At 39.3% G+C, this 19,633-nt stretch overlaps 1 protein-coding gene across 6 annotated transcripts in view; it reads right to left on the bottom strand.

Annotated features, from left to right (window-relative positions):
- SOX13 (SRY-box transcription factor 13) overlaps positions 1-19,633 on the bottom strand; it is a 64,829-nt gene that overhangs the window by 37,664 nt on the left and 7,532 nt on the right. For 4 of the 6 annotated variants that reach the window (XM_014076248.2, XM_014076246.2, XM_014076250.2 and 1 more), the window contains exons 2-3: positions 6,289-6,378; positions 4,693-4,721 (exon numbers count right to left, since the gene is read on the bottom strand). The exons of 1 other annotated variant lie outside the window; for it this stretch is intronic. The gene's annotated coding sequence lies outside the window, so the exon portion shown is untranslated. The remainder of the gene's footprint in view (positions 1-4,692; positions 4,722-6,288; positions 6,379-19,633) is intronic. One more of the 6 variants, XM_087720005.1, reaches the window with a different exon arrangement.

Here is a 19,633-nt window from a genome sequence, read left to right as displayed (position 1 = left end):
TGCATGAAACTTTACTTACAGAGGTTGTATAATTACTGAGTTTGTACTTATTATAATGAAAATCACATGTTTAAATATTTCTTTTCTTCTTTTCTTTTTCCCTCCACTTTCTATTTTCATTTCTGAATTTAGTTTGTGTTGTTTTTTTATCATTGTCTTTTTAAAATAACTATCAATATTTTTTTAAAAAGCGTGATAAACTATTTCTAATACAATCTTAACTCTCAAAACCACAACATTCTTTATTAAAGTAATCACACTAGATTAAAAGTTAATCTGGAGAGTAATGAGTAATGAGCAGAGTCCTTGGTCGCTGCTTGGAATACAGTGGCGGCCGAGGCTCTGGACCGGATTGCGCCTTTGTGGCCTCTCCACGGCAGTGGATCCAGGAGGGCCCCTTGGTTTACCGAGGAACTCCGGGAGATGAAGCGCCAAAAGAGACGCCTAGAGCGACGCTGGAGGACTAGTAACTCCGAATCTGACTGAACACAACTAAGAGCCTTTATTAGGACTTATTTAGTGGCGATACGGGCGGCAAAATGTGCTCATTTTTCCGCTCTTATTGCGTCCGCAGAATCTCGCCCGGCCGCCCTATTTAGGATAACCCGCTCCTTCCTGAAAGGGAGGGGTGCGGGAGAGCTCTTACAGGGAAGAGCTGAGGAATTTGTTCAGTTTCTGTCGGACAAAGTCGCTCGGATTTGGACAGACCTAGACTCCACTTGGACAGTGCCAGCCGAGATGCCGGGGGAGGGCCTTGATCGGATTTCTTGGAGCGAGTTCCAGCTTGTCGCTCCTGAGGAAGTGGACAAGGCCATGGGAACGGTGAGTGCCTCCACCTGCTTACTGGACCCATGTCCCTCCTGGCTGGTCTCGACCAGCAGGGAGGTGACACGAGGCTGGCTCCAGAGAATTGTTAACACCTCTCTTCGGGAGGGATCTTTCCCGCACCCTCTGAAAGATGCGGTGGTAAGACCCCTCCTTAAAAAGCCTTCCCTGGACCCAGCTATCCTTAATAACTATTGTCCAGTCTCCAACCTCCCTTTTGTAGGGAAGGTTGTTGAGAAGGTGGTGGCCTTTCAACTCCGACGGACCTTGGATGAAGCAGATTATCTGGATCCCGTTCAGTCGGGTTTCAGGCCTGGTTACTGCACCAAAACTGCTTTGGTCGCGCTGACCGATGATCTCTGGCGGGCCAGGGATAGAGGACATTCCTCTATCCTGGTGCTTCTTGACCTCTCAGCGGCCTTCGATACCATTGACCATGGTATCCTTCTGCGATGGTTATGGGAGGTGGGAGTGGGAGGCACCGTTTTACGGTAGTTCTCCTCCTACCTCTCGGACAGGTCACAGTCGGTGTTGGTCGGAGGACAGAGGTCGATCCCTAGGCCCCTCAAATATGGGGTGCCGCAGGGCTCGGTCCTGTCTCCCATCCTATTTAATATCTACATTAAGCCACTGGGTGAGATCATATGCCAGCACGGGATTAAATATCATCAATATGCGGACGATACCCAACTGTATCTGTCCGCCGCGTGCCAACTCAGCGAAGCGGTGGAAGTGATGTGCCAGTGCCTGGAGGCTGTCAGGGTCTGGATGGGAGCGAACAAGTTTGCACTCAATCCAGACAAGACCGAATGGCTATTGATGTTGCCTCCCAAGGATAGTCCAGACATTCCATCCCTTAGCTTGGGAGGTGAAATCTTACACCCCTCAGAGAGGGTCTGCAACTTGGGTGTCCTCCTGGATTCACAGCTGACATTAGAACATCACCTGTCAGCTGTGACCAGGGGGGCTTTTGCCCAGGTTTGCCTGGTGCACCAGTTGCGGCCCTATCTGGACTGGGAGGCACTTCAAATGGTCACTCATGCCCTCGTCACCTCAAGGCTCGATTACTGTAATGCGCTCCACATGGGCTGCCCCTGAAAAGTGTTCAGAGACTACAGTTGGTCCAGAATGCAGCTGCGCGAGCGATATCGGGTGTACCTAGATACACCCATGTTACACCCATCCTCCGTGAGCTGCACTGGCTTCCTATTGGTCTCCGAACGTGCTTCAAGGTGCTAGTCATTACTTTTAAAGCCCTACATGGCTTAGGACCTGGATATCTGAGAGACCGCCTCCTGCTACATACCTCCCAACGACCAATAAGATCTCACAGGTTGGGCCTTCTCCGGGTGCGGTCGACCAGACAATGCCAGCTGGCGGCCCCTCGGGGGAGGGCCTTCTCTGTAGCTGCTCCGGCCCTATGGAACCATCTACCCGTAGAGATCCGGACCCTTCCCACTCTCTCAGCCTTCCAAAAAGCCACGAAAACCTGGCTATTCCGGCAGGCCTGGGGCTGTTGATCAAGTTCCTGCCCCACTTAAATGGAATGTTTGGTGTGTTGTTTTTTAAATTGTATCTTTTCTTTATTTTAACTTTTACTTTTATTTTTGTTTCTGTAAGCCGCCCAGAGTGCTACGGGATTCGGGCGGCATATAAATTTATTAAATTGCTAAATTGCTAATAGTGACCATTCAAACATTTTAAACTTAATTTATTAGTGTCATAGACCACTTCAAAGTAAATTAAAATATAAAGCATATTCTTCTTAAAACAGTAACAGAGCTGTGGATGCTAAATATGAATAATTAATTACACTAAATAGAATTAAAAAAAAAAAGTACCATAATCAATTTGTCTGAATACAACAGCATCTGAAAACTTATGATAAGTTATGGCAAACACTACAGACAGCAAAGTAGTATTTAGCTACATTCGGTGAGACAGAATCAAACTAGTCAAAGAGTAATAGATGAAGATAAATTTGAATGACTAGGGCATTTGTCTAGAAGGAGAGATAATTGAAACAACACAATGGGGACAAAACAATACAACATGACCTAATGTCTCATTTATTCCTGAAACACATAAACTGCTGTAATGGCAACTCCCCTCAATGAAGGTTGTCAGGGGATTGTTAAATCCAACCAAACAGAAAACTATTCTTTCTGCCTTCATTTTCATAAAAATGTATGTACTTTACACCTGCTTTTTTTCTTTAAGCAGCTGGGGTGCGGGAACAAGAGGGAAGCTGTCACAATTCAACATTTTCAAGTGTTGAATCCAGGAAGATTTCCTTCCATTTCACACTGCATCTAGTCATGACAAGGACATGAGGCGAAAGGAAGAAATTACCATTTCCTAAAACGGAGACATCATTTAGATGAACTAATGACCCATTTAAGGGGCATCTCCATAGAGAAAATGTCAATCATTTGTTTATTGATTGTAATGTAAATGTAACACACATTCCAACTAAAATAAGAATAGGAGTGGCTCAACAGAGGTGTTTTCTTCAAAAAAATAAGTTTACTGTGGTAGCATAATATAAGACACAAAAGTCAACACAAGCCCAAATTCTCATATCATGCTACACCACAGTTGGTTGAATAAGCCACTACTTAGCAGATGACATTAAGCCAGCAGCAATAGCCAACACCCCAGAAGACAAGCTAGGATCCAAAAAGATCTTGACAAACTTGAACAATGGGCCCTCTCCAACAACATGAAATTTAATGTGGAGTAAAGCAACCTGGGCAAGAAAAAAAAGGTACAAGTACACATCAGGCAAAATCTGGCTCAAAAACAGTGACTGTCAGAGGGAGCTTGAAGTCTTGGTGGGAGATCACTTAAACATAAGTCAGCAGTGTGCAGCAGCAGCCAGAAAAGCTAATACAGTCCTTGGTTGTATAAACAGAGGATCAAAATCACATGAAGTATTAGTACCACTTTATAAAGTCTTAGTAAGACCACACCTGGTCTTACTGCATACTGCATACAGTTTTGGTCATCACATTACAAAAAAAGATGTTGAGACTTTGGGGGAAAGTGCAAAGAAGAGCAAATATGATGATTTAAAGGTCTGGACACTAAAACAGATGAAGAATGGTTGTAGGATTTGAGTTTGGCTGGTCTAGAGAAAAGAAGAACTAGGGGGGACATGATAGCAGTATTCCAATATATATGAGAGGCTGCCACAAAGAGGAGGGGGTCAAATTTATTTTCCAAAGCACAATAGTGTAGGACAAGAAAGAATGGATAGAAACTAATCAAGGAGAAAAGCAATCTGGAATTAAGGAGAAACTTCCTAACGATGAGGACAATTAACTAATGGAACTTGCCTTGCCTTCAAATATTGTGGGTGCTTCATCACTGGAGGTTTTTAAGAAGAGACTGGACAGTTACTTCTCTGAAATCATATAGGGTCCCCTGCTTGAGAAAGGGGTTTGACTAGAAGACCTCCAAGGTCCCTTCCAGCTCTATTCTGATTTGCTCCTACAGGATGCTATACTATAACCCAGAATTTACAAAAATCAATAAATGGGCTCTCTCATTATGCTGAGCAAAACCTGGAAAAAACTCTACTTTATTTCTTAATAAAAATGTGTGAACATAAATGCCTCTAAGGTACAACTCATTTTCTGGAAAAAAAAATATTCTACAAAAGAGAGACAGAGACCGCATTAGAGCTGGCCTTAAGCTCCACAAAGATTCCTTTTGAATTCTAGTTGCAGTCTGGACTGAGAGGTGAAACAAACAAAGAAATCTAGAAGTAGTCAATCACAAACCACTTCCAAATTGTCAAGAAAATCAGACAAACCTATCCATGTGTAACCACTAGAAGTCAAGCTCATTTTGAGGGAGTCTTACCTTTTTTCTGCTGCTTCATTCCATGGCACCTGCAATGGTAAATTCATATTCAAGACCTCCATTGCATTTGTACTTGCTTACAGAAACATTACAATATTTCAAATATTTTATGTAAGGAAAAATTAAAAGATCCAACTATGAGCAACAAATAAGCAAAGTCCAGGAAGGCAATGTTCCCAAAGCACATTGAGCTATGAATAATAAACCAAAATGGTTGGTTTCATATGACATGCTATGGCAAAACCAAATCCATCATCTTTTGGCTTGGTGCAATGCATAAACCTAATTTATGTAGAAGATATCTCAGATCAGTCTCTTCCAAATCGATGCCTTTGAAAGAGATGCTGACTGGGAATAATTGGAATTATAACCTCAGAGGGTACCAAGTTAGAAAAAGTGAATAAGATTAGCAGAAAAAGACATATGGTCTAATCACTTTCTCCACATCAAGGATATTTCATCCTGAGTCTGTTTTAAGTAACTGTTCACAGCAAAGATGTAGTGGGTATTTTAATATAACTGTCTTGATTTATCACTGATTTGTCTTCTACTCCAACTCCTACTCACCAAAAGAATTGCATCAATTTATGCTGGTTGCTGAGGGGAGTAGGGTGTGAGTTTATACTTTCTATCTATTTGAGGAATTCTTCTCTATTTTGGTGTCTGGGTGATAACACGAAAGGGCCCCCAAGGTTTTTGTAGAAAATTAAGTTTCTTTTATTGCACAGCAATAAACCAAGAGAATTTTCAGGGAAGGAAATTTTGCCTTTCTATTGTTTACTGGCTCTCAGTTGCACACAAACCACCCTAAAGTTTGAAAGAATGGCATGTGTTTTGTTCTTCAGTGTTGGGTCTACAGACAAACAGCTCTTTGTGTCTCTAGGGTTCCTAAGGCACCTGTTCCCCCGCCACTTCATTCCTCACAGTCCACCCTTACTTATCCCTGCATGTTCTGCTTGCTGCGCTTGCCAACAAGCTGCCTTGGCCACCTCTTCCTCAGTCAACCTGTTGAAAGCAGAGGCCCACAGTTGTTAAGTCCAGATATCTGCAATGCTGATATCAGGCATTTGTTCTGGGGAACCCATGGCACACATAATAGAGTGTGGGAGAGAATCATAAGTGGAAGTGTTTAGTGCTATTTTTGCAATTGGACACTGAGCCAATGAACATCTTAAAATGTTTAGCTGCAGCAATCAAGGTCTCTGTAGCAGAATGTGCACATTCAGAGGTGGTCACCTCAGAATAGAACTTTTTGTCTACACTAATATAACACAGATTACACCACAATGAGGAAGTCCCCAGTTTGAAATTCATAAAGTGGCCACAACAAGCCAGTTCTCCCATCCACAAGTAACCTTACAGTGCAATCACATCTATGTCTACTCAGAAAACCGTTGACTGGTTCACATATCATGCGGCCATCATTTGCTTAACCTCGTGTTTTTCAAGAAGCCACAATTTTTTAAATACTTTTTATCCTGCTTTTATTATTTTTTATAAAGAACTCAAGGCAGTGAACATACTTCTCTATTTGGCGATCAACAGGGCTTACTGAAGTATTGCAGACTTAAAAGAGTTAATTAATTAAAGACTTACAGAGGGGTGTTTTTTAAGGACTGTGGTGATGATCTGGGATATCTTCCAAGATGCGATGCACTAATCACCTCAAATACCCCTCACGTTGAGCTGCACAAAACAGAATTGAGAACCAGATTTCATCTTTTAGTCTTTTGCCAGAAGTCATGCTGTAAAATGTGAACACAACTCATTTTTTGAATAGGATCAAAACAACACCAAAATGGTATTTCATTTAATCTTAACATTACCTTGATTTATACATTGGTTACATTAAATACTGTTAATTATTCACCATATATTTAAAAACACCCCCTGTCTGTCATAATAAGCATTATAATTTGTCAAAAATATGGGCTAGGATCTGGTAGTGTTGCAGGTTAGCACTGCAATGTAAGTTAAACTGAATTTTTTTACACTGGCATAAAAATGGATTAGTAGAATTACAAGGTCAGGAACAGTGTCTAGAACAGGAAAAGGGACCACAAAAAGCTGTGCTACAGCAAGGAAAATGAAAAATTGGAGACATGTTGCTTACCAAAACTATGGCATTGTTAGTCAACTGAAACAAAACAAATAGTTCTGTGGCACTTTATGAAAAAAGCTAATTAAACAGGTCTCTGATTATTCAAGGATTACCAACTTTTAAAAAAGTTTATTACATCTCAAACAAGAGATAAAATAGAAAGAAACAAAAAAGGAAATTAAAGGTCAGAAATAAAGGAAAAATTAAAAGTGCAGAATTTTTTTTTAAAAAAAGTAACCTCCAACTTTCTTCAGCACAGATATAAATATAAAATACATTACCTTATAATAATATAGAGTATTTACATAATCATGAACAGGATGTAATTGTCAAACCCCAAAATGTAAATTTCATTTCTTTCAGTTTCAAGTAAAAAGTTCAACAGCGGTCTCCAATTAGAAACCAAGCTGGACAAAGTTTTTTCTTTAATCAAAGTAGTCAATTTTGCCATCTCAGCTAATTCCATTAACTTCAGCATCCACACTTCCATTGTAGGAATTTGTAAGCCTTTCCATCTCTGTGCAACTGTTATTGTTGCTGTTGTTGCTGCTGTTGTTATATAAAGGACTACCAACTTTTAAGTGTAACAACAAAAAGAGCCTCAAAAAAGCTAGTTTTCACTAGAGAATCAAGTCCCAGAGTCACTGGGAGTAAGATGGCATATACATTTATTAGTATTACCACTAAATGCTCTGCATTTAAATCATGTTGCTGCAAGTCTAAAGGGGCAAGCAAATCCCTGAATATTCCTTGTAGTTTAAAAGATTCTGATACTTGAAGCGCTGAGAATCTAAAGCAGAACCAATACTCCAACCATATATATCTGTTGCCTGTTAAGATTTCAAGTTATAAGCAAGAACACTTTGCTGGCTAACAGTGCCGGAAAGCTTTTGCACCATCAGAATCCATATTCCTTGTGTCCCCACTAATCAATTTTTCCTCCCCTTTGCTCAGAAGACCCCCATAAATGTCTCTTTCTGACTCAGCATGAAAGGTACTAGTATTCTTTAAAGGTGACACTTTACTTTAAGTGAGCTCAGCTGGGACTACTTTGGTAGACTGGTGCCTTTTTTATTGCCAGCAGCCCCGCTGGGCTCCTGGTCATGCTGAGTTCTTTTAAAAGACATGGCAATTTTCTGCATCTCCTCCACAGCTTATATCCACAAAAGTGAAAAGTGTTAAAAGTAGCTCTAAGACTTGCCCCCCACGGTGATGTATTCTGGCTCCCAGCCTTGACATAGGTTTTCTGGTATGATATGTTCCCAAGAGATACAGCTGTCTTTGTCTCCAAGCTGACTTGGAGTCAATTGCTTCAAAAGAACTAAGGCCATAAATGGGTTTGGTTGGGGGTGGGGGGTTGCATTCAACATACAATGTGCAAGCCAGGTTTAGTCAGTTCAATTGCAATGGAAGTGGAACACACACCCACACACTCCATATGTCCTTCCAATATCCAAAATTCATCCTTTCTGTATGTTGACATGGACTCTACAAACATATTATGATCTTCCAAGATATTAGTATTACCACTCCAAGAATTATCAATTTGTGTGATCTGTAGACAAAGCCAGGCTATTCCTTAACTTCCAATCGCAGGAAGTTTCTTACCTCTTAATGAGAATTGAAATATTAATATACAAATTAAACATTTTCTTTTGTAATGTCACTTGTTAATTTTTTGTTTTAAACTGTTTTACCTCCCCTATTTTATCTGCTACAAGTATGCGACAGTATGAAAACTGCCTTTTAATGAAAATTGAAATATTAATAGGCAAATTAAAAGAATCTGATGCATTAGCAAGTTTCAGGATTAATAAGCAGAAGATGAGATATTAACAAAAATATAACAATAGGGGACTGAACAAAATTGACTGTCTTTTAAGACTGAGAAGAAGGTAAAATATCTTGGTGACACTAGATCAAATATGAACTCAAATATATTATTTCGTGTGAATACATGGAATGAAATTTAATATGTTATGTTAAGATGGGAGAAACTACAATTGTCATTGCTGGGAAGAAGTTCTGTGATAAAAATGAATATTTTGTCTAGAATGATTTTTTTTTGTTTCAGACAATACCTGTTTTTACAACTGATGCACCAGTTAAACAATGGCAAAAAGATACATCTAAATTTAGGGGTGGGGGGTGGAAACAGGAGTTAAACATAAAGTGCTACAAGAAGCAAGGGGAAGAGGAGGATTGGTTTCCCCAGACTTGAAATTGTATTTTGTAGGTTGTTGTTTGTTTTTCATGAAAGAGTAGGTTTTGCTGAAAAACAGAAAGCTTTTTCTGAGTTAGAAGGACATGACCAGAGATTTGGGTGGCATGGATATTTGTGGTACAACAATGTTAATGTGGATTTTTAGAATCATTATGTTAGACAAGCCATACTGAGAATATGGAATAAAAATTGAGGTTGTGCCTGAAAATCCCCTTTGTGGCTTTCAGCACAAGAAGCAACTCTTTATAGACTTGGTACAGGAAAAAGAAAGAAAAAGAGAGAAAAGAGTTATAGTGTAACCACAGAGTTCAATTTATAATTGTACTTTAAAATGTTGTAAAAAAAATTAGAAGCCACTTCTTTGTATCTTTTATTTCTTTGTCCTTCCTTGCACTTTTATCTTTTTCTTTAATTTCTTCCTCTTTTCTTTTTTTCACTTTATATCAGTTTGTATTCGTTTTTAATCTTTTATTTAACAAAAATATTTAAGAAAGGATTACACAAAAAATGGAAACTGCATTTTAATATTTTTCTCTAAGCTACCTTGAATTTTTATTGGAAAGGCAAAATATAACTAACTTCCAATATTTTAAATAAGAGAGAGAGCAATTCTAACCTCCAGATAAGATTAGAATAGGGTGGATAACCTCAGCACAGAAGGAAACAGGAGCTCCATCAACATAGAGACCTCATCCACCTGGAGGCTCTAATTACATCCATGGATGGCTCTTATAACTCTAGCCTTGGGCATTCCAAGGACAGAGCAGCTTTGGTCCAGCAGGATCACAAAATTTTCCCTTCTTTGAAATTGCACCAAGGTCAGATTCCTTGGCTCCTGGGCTTCTCCCCCCCACTTCCCCTTCCCCCTCTTCCTCATTAATATAAGTTATTTTTTTAATACTTGGCCGAACAGCTTAACAAAACTGCTCTCTCAACTTCTGGCATGAACAGACAGGCTTTAGAAGTAGCAGAAGATCTGATACTTCGTTATCTACCCAGGATTCCCCAAGACTGCTCTCCATGTGTCTCTAAAGATCCTCTGTTCAACTACCCTTTTTCATTGATACGTTTCCCTAAGAAATGTATTCAAGCCCTTCTCAAAAACAGTTTCCATATGAACATTTTAATATAAAATCTTTGTAGACGTCAGATGGATGGATGGGTGGATGGATGGACAGATAGCAATGAAATGCTATGCACTTCTGTACATGCATGGTTATACATTCATTTCAGAATAGTCTGTTACCTAAGATGCAAATGTCAGGATTCCAAATAACATCCAAATTCAAATCAGAGTCCAAGGCAAAGTATTGCTCAAAGTTCCAATTTATTAAGAGAGTCATGTTGGTACATCTGGGAAAACCCGAATCTGAGCTTCCTGGGTTTCCCCCACCCAGTTGAGAGTTCATGAACTTGCCCCACACCCACAAGTCCATCACATGGTCTAGTTCCAGTCAGGTGCAGAGGTGTAGAGACATGTTTTTTTCCTTTCTTTTTTTAATCTTTGCCTTCATTTTCTTAACATCATTCTGTTATCAAGGTGGCGCAAGTGGTTAAAATGCAGCACTGCAGGCTACTGCTAGATCAGCAGGTCAGCGGTTCAAATCTCACCGGCTCAGGGTTGACTCAGCCTTCCATCCTTCCGAGGTGGGTAAAATGAGGACCCAGATTGTTGGGGGCAATATGCTGACTCTCTGTAAACCGCTTAGAGAGGCCTGAAGGCCTATGAAGCGGTATATAAGTCTACTGCTATTGCTATTGCTATTGTAGGCTTCTCTGGGCAGAGACCAACGTTTTTCTACCTACCATGTTCTTTGACAGAGTGGTGTAATGCAGCTGACCTTAACGACTGGTCAATAGATAACATTAAAACCTATTTCATTCCATACAGACTTCCCATGCCACTTTAATTATATCCTTTTCATAGGTGGTGTGTGTGTGTGTGTGTGTTTTCCTACTGCGTTTACAGAAACTCAGTATACATAAAGAAATAAAAGGAGTGCCAAGACAAATAGATTACGTATCAGGATTGGCAGATCATTGCCTAGTAATTTACCTTTGATCTTTAAGATGTCTAAAAAATACAACAGGCATATTTAATACATGTCAAAGTAGTAACGATTGCTCCCCCCCTCCCACTTCCAGTTACTACTGGTATGTTGCCTCTAGCACAGAAAATCAAAACAAATACAAGGTTAGACTGAAATATAGCTGCACAATTCTACAGGTTATAATCATATGTACTAGCTGTAGGTATTACTTTCAATTGTCACAAGTGGTGATAAGATGATGATTTAATGCAATTCCATTATCAATTACGTGCATTATATTCTTCCTGATTCCAATAGAAGAGAATATCTATTGCTTAGGGTTGAACTAATTAGAAGTTCTTTGAACTTTCTGAGCTTGGTTGTTTGTTTGCTTGCTTTCATTTCCCTGCCAGGTAACATCAAAATCATCAGTAACATCACAGGTATTGAAATGACAATAATCATAATCTATATGCAAGAAATGAATGCCTCTCATATTAGGAATCCAAAGGAATAATGATTTTATCTTACAGTGAGCAACACAACATTGTTTTCTTCTCGGATATTTTTTAAGTGAACAAAAATGTTTAGAATTGATTTTATCCTGAACTATCTCTCCTCACATTATGATCAATTTCCATTTACTTCCCATCTGTTTCTAGTCAAGAGAAATTGGTATAGAATATTCTTAAATCAGTTTAAATCTGAGTTGAGTAATTAAAGCCAAATCTGTTAATCATCACTTTTACCTATGTGTTAGTTTGATGAAACTAATCTCTAGATGGAGAGACATTTGAAACAGTTGAGCCACAGATTATGGTTTAAGTCAAAATTAAAGAAACCAAGTTACAATGTCATAGCCAAATGCATTCTATCTTTATTATATTATTTTCACTTTAATGTTAATGCATTAACATGATGTGCATTATTTTCATTATTACTTTGAATTTAGCAAAAAATTAATAAAACAATGCAAACCACACTCTATTAGTATATACAAAAAGCTGTCTGTTTCTATCGGTGTAAACCAACATGCAATCAATATATCATGGTTTTGTTTAAACCAAATATTGTTCTTGGAATTTTTTAAAACTAATATTCTTACCAAATGATAATTTGATCCTATTTTAAAATAAAATTTTACAATTTATATATTGTATGTGTGTATGTATGTATGTATGTAAGTACGTGTGTGTGTGTGTATGTATGTATGTATGTATATATATGTATGTATGTATGTGTGTGTGTGTATATATATATATATGTATATATGTATGTATGTATGTATGTATGTATGTATGTATGTATGTATGCACGCACGCACGCATGTATGTTTGAGATGCGAGCCAGTTTGGGGTAGTGATTAGAAGGCATCAGTGTAGAAACCAGGAGACTGAGAATTCTAGTCCTACCTTAAGCACAAAGCCAGTTGGGTGATCTTGGACTAGTTGCTTTCTCTCAGCCCTTTGAAGGAAGCAATGGCAAACCACTTTGGAAGGGAAAAAACCCTTTCAGATGGAAAATTATAACTTAAAATGTAAGACAAGTGATAAAGAGTACAAACTAACCTATTAAAACAAAAAAGGAAAAATACTTTGTGTGTTTGTAAAATTAAGCAAAAGGATAAAAGATAATGGTTCCCTGTCATTTCCGGCTCTAGGGGTGGTGCTCATCTCCGTTTCAAAGCCGAAGAGCCAGCGCTGTCCGAAGATGCCTCTGTGGTCATGTGGCCGGCATACTAAATGCCAAAGGCGCATGGAACGCTGTTACCTTCCCATCAAAGTGGTCCCTATTTTTCTACTTGCATTTTTACATTCTTTCGAACTGCTAGGTTGGCAGAAGCTGGGACAAATAAGGGGAGCTCACTCCATTATGCGGCATTAGGGATTCAAACCACCGACCTTTCTGATTGACAAGCTCAGCATCTTAGCCACTGAGCCATCGCGTCCCCTTAAAATAATAATAGACATAATAGATATAAAAAGACATAAAAGATCTGAATGACTGTCTGCTTTTGTCAGGTGGAATTAAAAATCATGTGGGGGCAGTGAAAGTGTAAATTGATAATAAACAAAAAAGGCTAACATTCAGGCTATTATAGATATAGATAAAAATAGGAATGGGCTAGTGGAAGCTGCATAGCTCCAGTAAAATGACAATAATGGAAAAACCAGAATGAATTTTAAGGAAGACTGTTCAACCTTCTGAATGAATGTGACTGGTCTGAAAGAAAAATATTTTGATAAGTTACATTTTGCTGAGAGGGAAAAGAACAGAAAAAGTGATTGAAACATTCAGGCATACAAGTTTATGAATGAGAATGATTTGCACTTCATCAGTTTATGCTGAGTCTAGGCCCATAAAAATTGATTTATGCCTCCAATGTTATGGAAATATAGAAAAGGTGCAGACTATGTCATCAGCCTTAGTTATACAATATGCAACATCTTCTGCTAACAGTATATTTTGGACATTTTGGCCAGTATTTCATAAAGGCAATCAAAGCCCTCTTTCAACATGAGTGACACTCATGCTGTTTTCTGTATCTAGAGGTATCTTGCAAGGCAACATACTGCTTGCCTGTATCCTAACCAGTTGAAGCAGAATGCGGTCAGAATGTGGTGAGATGTACGGTACTGAATTTCTATTTATATAGTTATTATTTCTAAATCTCCATCAATACATGCAGGTTTATAAATGAAAAAAATGCAAGCTTATGCAGATATATCCTCTTCCATTATGTATTTGCCATTCATTGGTAAATGTATGCATTTTTCCATTAAAAAGTAAATAAAGCTTTTTTATTTATATGCAAGAAAGTTATAATAGTTTTGACTCATACTACACAAGATAATAACACTTTTAGAATTGTGGTTCTATTCAAACATCGCATATTCATCCTGGGGAAAAAAATCATCTTATGCCAGGCATTCAGTGAAGGGGGGGGGGGGAATAATCCTTCACTTCACAACTGATGGACTTAAATTTGCCCTACACTGAGAAAATATTATTTGGTCCTTGGGGTCTAAATATTAAGATCATTTGAGAAAGGGGTGGATAAGCATAGTACAGATGGCACAGCCTTTGTGTCTCAGTAGAAGAGAAACTTGGTTTTTATTTTTGATATTTTTTACTGCCAAATATTGCCTGGTGAGAATTCCCTACAATGAAAACAGACACTAATTTCAGACCCTGAAGTACCGCTATCATCCTCATTCAGCCATGCATGTAAAATCCCAGTCAACTGCTTTAATCCCCCTCCAACTGTGCAAGAGGAGCTGTGTTGATCATCATAAAAGGTTATAGGCCAGTAGATTGCACAAAGGGACTAGTAAATATTTTCCCCTTCCCCAAGGCAATTCTAAACAACGAATGCACTGGTAAATTTTAGTTTGTTTAGAAAGGTACTACTTCTTGAAGCACATTACTGTAAATTTATGGAAGGAATACATTATGTTATCAAAATGTGTTTATATTAGAGAATTTTGAATTCATATCCCAATGTTCATGTTCTGAGATGAGTCTCAAAATGTGACTTGGGCTGAAGGGTATGAGCAGTAGCAAAGGAAGAAGAGAACAAAATTGAAGTTTTATTTTTTGTTTTAAAAAAAATGAGAAAGTAGATCTTCATCCATCTAAAAGGATAGTTGAGATTCTTAGAAATTGAGGACATTGATAAATCATCAGATAGTTTGGCTTGAGGAAAGAGTTTACCTTACTTTTACACCAACAATTGTTTGTTAAAGGAAGGCAAACCTAATCCAGTTTATTACCACACCATAGTGAGGGGATCAGTAAGAATCCTGAATCTAAGCCTTGAATATCTTCCGCAGTTTTCTTGGTTTTGGCATCAGTTTTCATTCTAGTCAACATGGGAAAATTCAGTCTCAACATTCCATCCCTTTATTACTGTTATTAGTAGGCCTAAATCAGACTAAAGGCCATTGTTTAAGTCTGAAACTGTTCCAGTTTGGACATATGGTTTTCAAGCAGATGGATAAAGTGCAGGGAGTATCTGTACTTATGGTGGAATGGAGATAAGTCTCACAATTGGGGGGGGGGGATTGGGTTAACACAAACACAGTTAAGTTTCCAAAATGTTTTTGCTTCCAATTCAGTCAGCTTTTCTTCCTCTATTAAATGAAAGACACTCTATGACTATGGTGGCGAATCTATGGCACGCATGCCAGAGGTGGCATGCAGAGCCTTCTCTGTATGAACGCATGCCATTGCCACCTGGTCTTTGGGTTTCCGGTGCATGCATGCGCGCTGGCCAGCTAGTCTTCATGCACACCAGAGTACCAGAAACCTAAAGACCAGGTGCATGCGTGTACTGACCACCTGGTCTTTGGGTTTCCAGAGCGTGCATGCGCATCGGCCAGTTGGTCTTCGTGTATGCCTGAGCGCTGGAAACCCAAAGACCAGGTGGCCCACAAGCGCATGTGCACCAGCTGGTCTTTAGGTTTCCGATGCTCTGGTGTGCAGACATGCACGTAAACATGCGTTCCGGTTTAGGCACTCGGCGTCGAAAAGTTTCACCATCACTTAGCTACTATGAACTTAGTAGCTTCTTCACCAAGATATCAATGATAAAAACCCATTAGAACATATGAAGAAATCTGGTTGGAGATGTAAACAGTTATAATCCTGGAATAGCAGGGATATTTCACCCAATAGGGATAAGAAGATGCTCTTCAAATAAGAGGGAGAGGGTCAAGGGAAACTATTGATTTGTTACTTTGTGAAAGAATTCATATTCCAGTTATTGGGCAGTTAGGTAGTTTATGTCTGTCACACGCAATCCATCATGCAGGAAACAAAATAAATAGCATGCTACCACCTTTTGCCCCTAAAATGGTTTCACAAATCAGGGCATTAGAGGCAACATTCTCATCTTTAACTGGCCTTTTTGTTCAGATGCACATAATCTAGTGAAAGGAAAAATATAGTTATTCTCAATGAGAAAAAGAAAGGTAAGAGTTTTATATGAATCAATAGCATGATCTTTGTCTTGTTAGTTTTATTGTTTATTCATTCAATTTCTATATCAACAGATCATTTACTTAATTCAGCAAAATCTGCATCATGCCTAATTACACTAACTACTGTGTCATTAAGATAGGTAAGATTAAGTACCAAAGGCCCTATGGTACAGTTTAATTTTCACTACTTTGTGGAATGGTGCTAAAATCTATACAAATCTAGTTAGGGACAGGAAGACTATTTCATAAAATGGAAACTATTATTGAGAAACACTGCTACTGTTTTCATTTCTCTCGATAAATATGAATAACTTCTTCTCCTGGGATAAACACAGCAGACAGGATGGTTCTTCTTGGAAAAGGTGGTCCTGAAGGTACCCAAGAATAAAGGGACATAAAGGTCAAAAGCAAGGCTTTGAATTGTAACTAAATAATTGGACAAAATGTACCCTCCCTTCAGCCATGGTGTAATAAGGCTGAATGGCTTTCATCCAGGAAGCACACTTCAGTATTTGGTACCAACCACTGTTCCCTTTAAGGTGCGCGGCTGTGCGGCCGCGCACCTTGCAAGAAAACCCCGCGCAGCAGTTTCTATCTGCCGCGCAGAGATTTCTGTAAAGGAAACGTTTTGCAGGCGGCTACAACTGGATCCGGCAGTGCTGTTGCCTGTTGGAGGAGGAGGAGGCGAACCAGCCTGCCACCACCGGCCACCGCCAGCCCCGCCACTCTTCCTGTCCCCTTCCCAGCCCCACAGTCCAGCAGTCGCAGCAGAAACAGCCCCGGCCCCTTGGAGAGGTGATTCCTTCCTGCGACACCCCATCCAGAAAATGCGGGGAGCGGCAGCAGAGATCCGGGGCTGTTTCTGCTGCGACCGCTGGACTGTGGGGCTGAGAAGGGGGCAGGAAGAGCGGCGGGGCTGGCGGTGGCCCGCGGTGGCAGGCTGGTTCGCCTCCTCCTCCTCCAACAGCACTGCAGGATTTCCGCCCAATGCTGTGGGGCGCCAGCGGGAGCTTTGGCAGCTTCACCTCAGCCGCAGCGCTGGGCAGCAAATGTGTTGGTGCTTTTGGAGGAGGAGGAGGCGGAGGAGGAGGAGGCAGCAATAGCACCTGAGGACAGGACAAGAAGCAATGGAAACTTGTCAGAAGGAGACTCAAGCTGGAAATAAGGAGAAATCTGACAGTAAGAACAATTAAAATCAATGGAATCTTAATTCATTTGCTACAGGTTTTCAAAAGACTGGATGGCCATTTGTCTCAGATGATATAAAGACTCTTGCCTTGGACAGGGGGCTGGACTAGAAGACCTCAAGTATCCCTTCTGATTCTATGATTTTAAAAACCACAAGCTTTTTACAGCTCGCTTGCAACTTTACCAAATTTAATTCAGCCATTTCCTTTTGTTATTAAATGGGTATTGCTAGTTCAATGCACATGCGCTCCACTTTTAAGATACTGAAAAAATCCCCATGACCTGCAACAAAATTCATTCTTCCACTCTTATCTTGCCCTAACGTCTGATAGGTTCCTGAAATATAGATCTATAAAATTTAGTGAAAATATTTATATCTATTTTAATACAGACTCGTAAAACAGATTGGGACAAATGACATTAGTGCTCTGGGATAACAGCAGGTTTATTCTATTTGGATTTTCAGATAAAAGGTATCTTTTGTGCTAAGTTCTAACAATGTAGTTCTCTAATGTAACTATGAAACAGTCCAAATATATAATTCCCCTCAGGGAGGAATTCTGGGAGTTGAAGTCCACAAGTCTTAAAGCTGTCAGGTTTGAAGACCCCTGGGTTTTTTTCCCCTAAAGGGTTAGGGGTGCAAGGGTCTTGTAACAACAGCTTTAAGACTTGCGTGCTTCAAATGCCAGACTTTCTGAGCCAACATTTTGGTTGCTAAGCAGGAGCGTTGTTAAGTGATACTGATATTATATAACACTTTTAATTAAGCGGGTACCTTGAATAAACATAACTTTGAGTTTCAAATAATACTGATTTCGTTGTTGTCTTAGGTGACATCTGTGAAAAAAATTCAGGTGCTCGGGCATGAAAATATGCCGCTCAAACACTATACTTTTCTGCTCACACTGAAAAAAAATTAGAGGGAACATTGGTACCAACTGCAGTTTTCAATCCATCTGCAAACGCAGCTATATGTATATAAAACACCATACATCAGTAGTCCAACCAAGCATTGGATGTCATAAATTACTGTTGGAAAATCCTGCCACAATGGATAGGTGCATCTGTCAGAACTGGACAAAGGCCCTCCTGGCCATGGAATCTACTTGGCCAGACGACACTTCTTATGAGTCAGGAAGGATACTCAAGTTACAGACCTGTTTGTTTGTTTTTTAGAGGAAAAGCCACCCAATCAGACTTATAACTAGAGGAGAAAAAGAACCATATGGTTTTCAGACAAACAGTAACTCCATAATCCTTCATAGGATTTAATTTCAACCTGTTTCATCCTTTCCGTGCCCTACAGTCTTCAAGTACTGGATCAAGATTTCCATAGTATCTCTAGTTTGACTTGGGGTGACCATATAATACTGATGTTATCTTACACAGAAACAATAGTGACCTTTAACAGTAGATCCATGTAGCTATTTAAAAAGTAGGGTAGAGGGAATCAAGCTGCATGGGACTTTACTCAAAAGGGCCCAATATGCTAACCCATTTTTCCCAGCCTCATCCAATTGCATTTGCCCATTCAGGAAGGAGTACATAAAACCTTCAAGCCTTCACATGCAATTCAAAAAAGTACCATGACCAGTGGTACCAAATCCCACTATAAATGCATTTTAGGAAGTCTCAATGAAGCCATGATTTGCTTAAAATGATGAATTGGATAAATCATAACTGGAAGGATAACAAAACAGGCTAAGCTAAACCATATTTTGCAAGCCACTGGATTTGGCTTCATGCAGTATGCTAAGACAAAATCAACCACACTATGATTTAATGCAATGTATGAACCCAACCAATGTAAAGACCAAGCTTATCAATCTATTCAATATGGACCCAGTTGTGAAGGAAGGACTACACTTGCCTCTCAGATTCACATAAGGGTCAGAAATACGCTTACCTTATTTGGGGGATGTCCTTAATGATTCAATTTTATATCCATACCTATAATTAATATCTTCAGAAAACATAAAGTAAAACACCTGGAAAAAGAATAGAAATGTGGGCAAAACCTACTTATTCGATAACCAGGCCACGCTGGAATTATATTACAGGGATACAGTTACCATGCAGCTGTACAAAGACACTCCTTAGTTGTCTTTGCAATGTCCAAGCCTACTTTACATATGAATATATACACACACCTTAGCCATGTAATAACAGGTTTGCTGTAATATATAAAAACCAGAATGCTGTAAGTTCTCTATTAATGTGTTTTACTGTCATACTATTATTGGCCTCTCGGGTAGTTCACTTTCTACATGTTTCTAACGCAGAGGAAGTGGGCTCAGGTCTCATAAACCCTAATATTATCTTATACTAACTTTTTCAGGAAGTTCTACTATTCTCGGTTGTATGGTTCAAAATAAATATTCGGGATGAGTCTACAATACTGATGCAACCAAAAACT

The sequence above is a fragment of the Thamnophis sirtalis genome, unplaced genomic scaffold, assembly GCF_051295495.1.
Source record: "Thamnophis sirtalis isolate CommonGarterSnake01/CBP01778 unplaced genomic scaffold, rThaSir2_p1.2 scaffold_7, whole genome shotgun sequence".
Taxonomy (NCBI): domain Eukaryota; kingdom Metazoa; phylum Chordata; class Lepidosauria; order Squamata; family Natricidae; genus Thamnophis; species Thamnophis sirtalis.
Note: the sequence above shows the minus strand (reverse complement) of the source record. Positions and strands in the feature narration are given on the sequence as shown.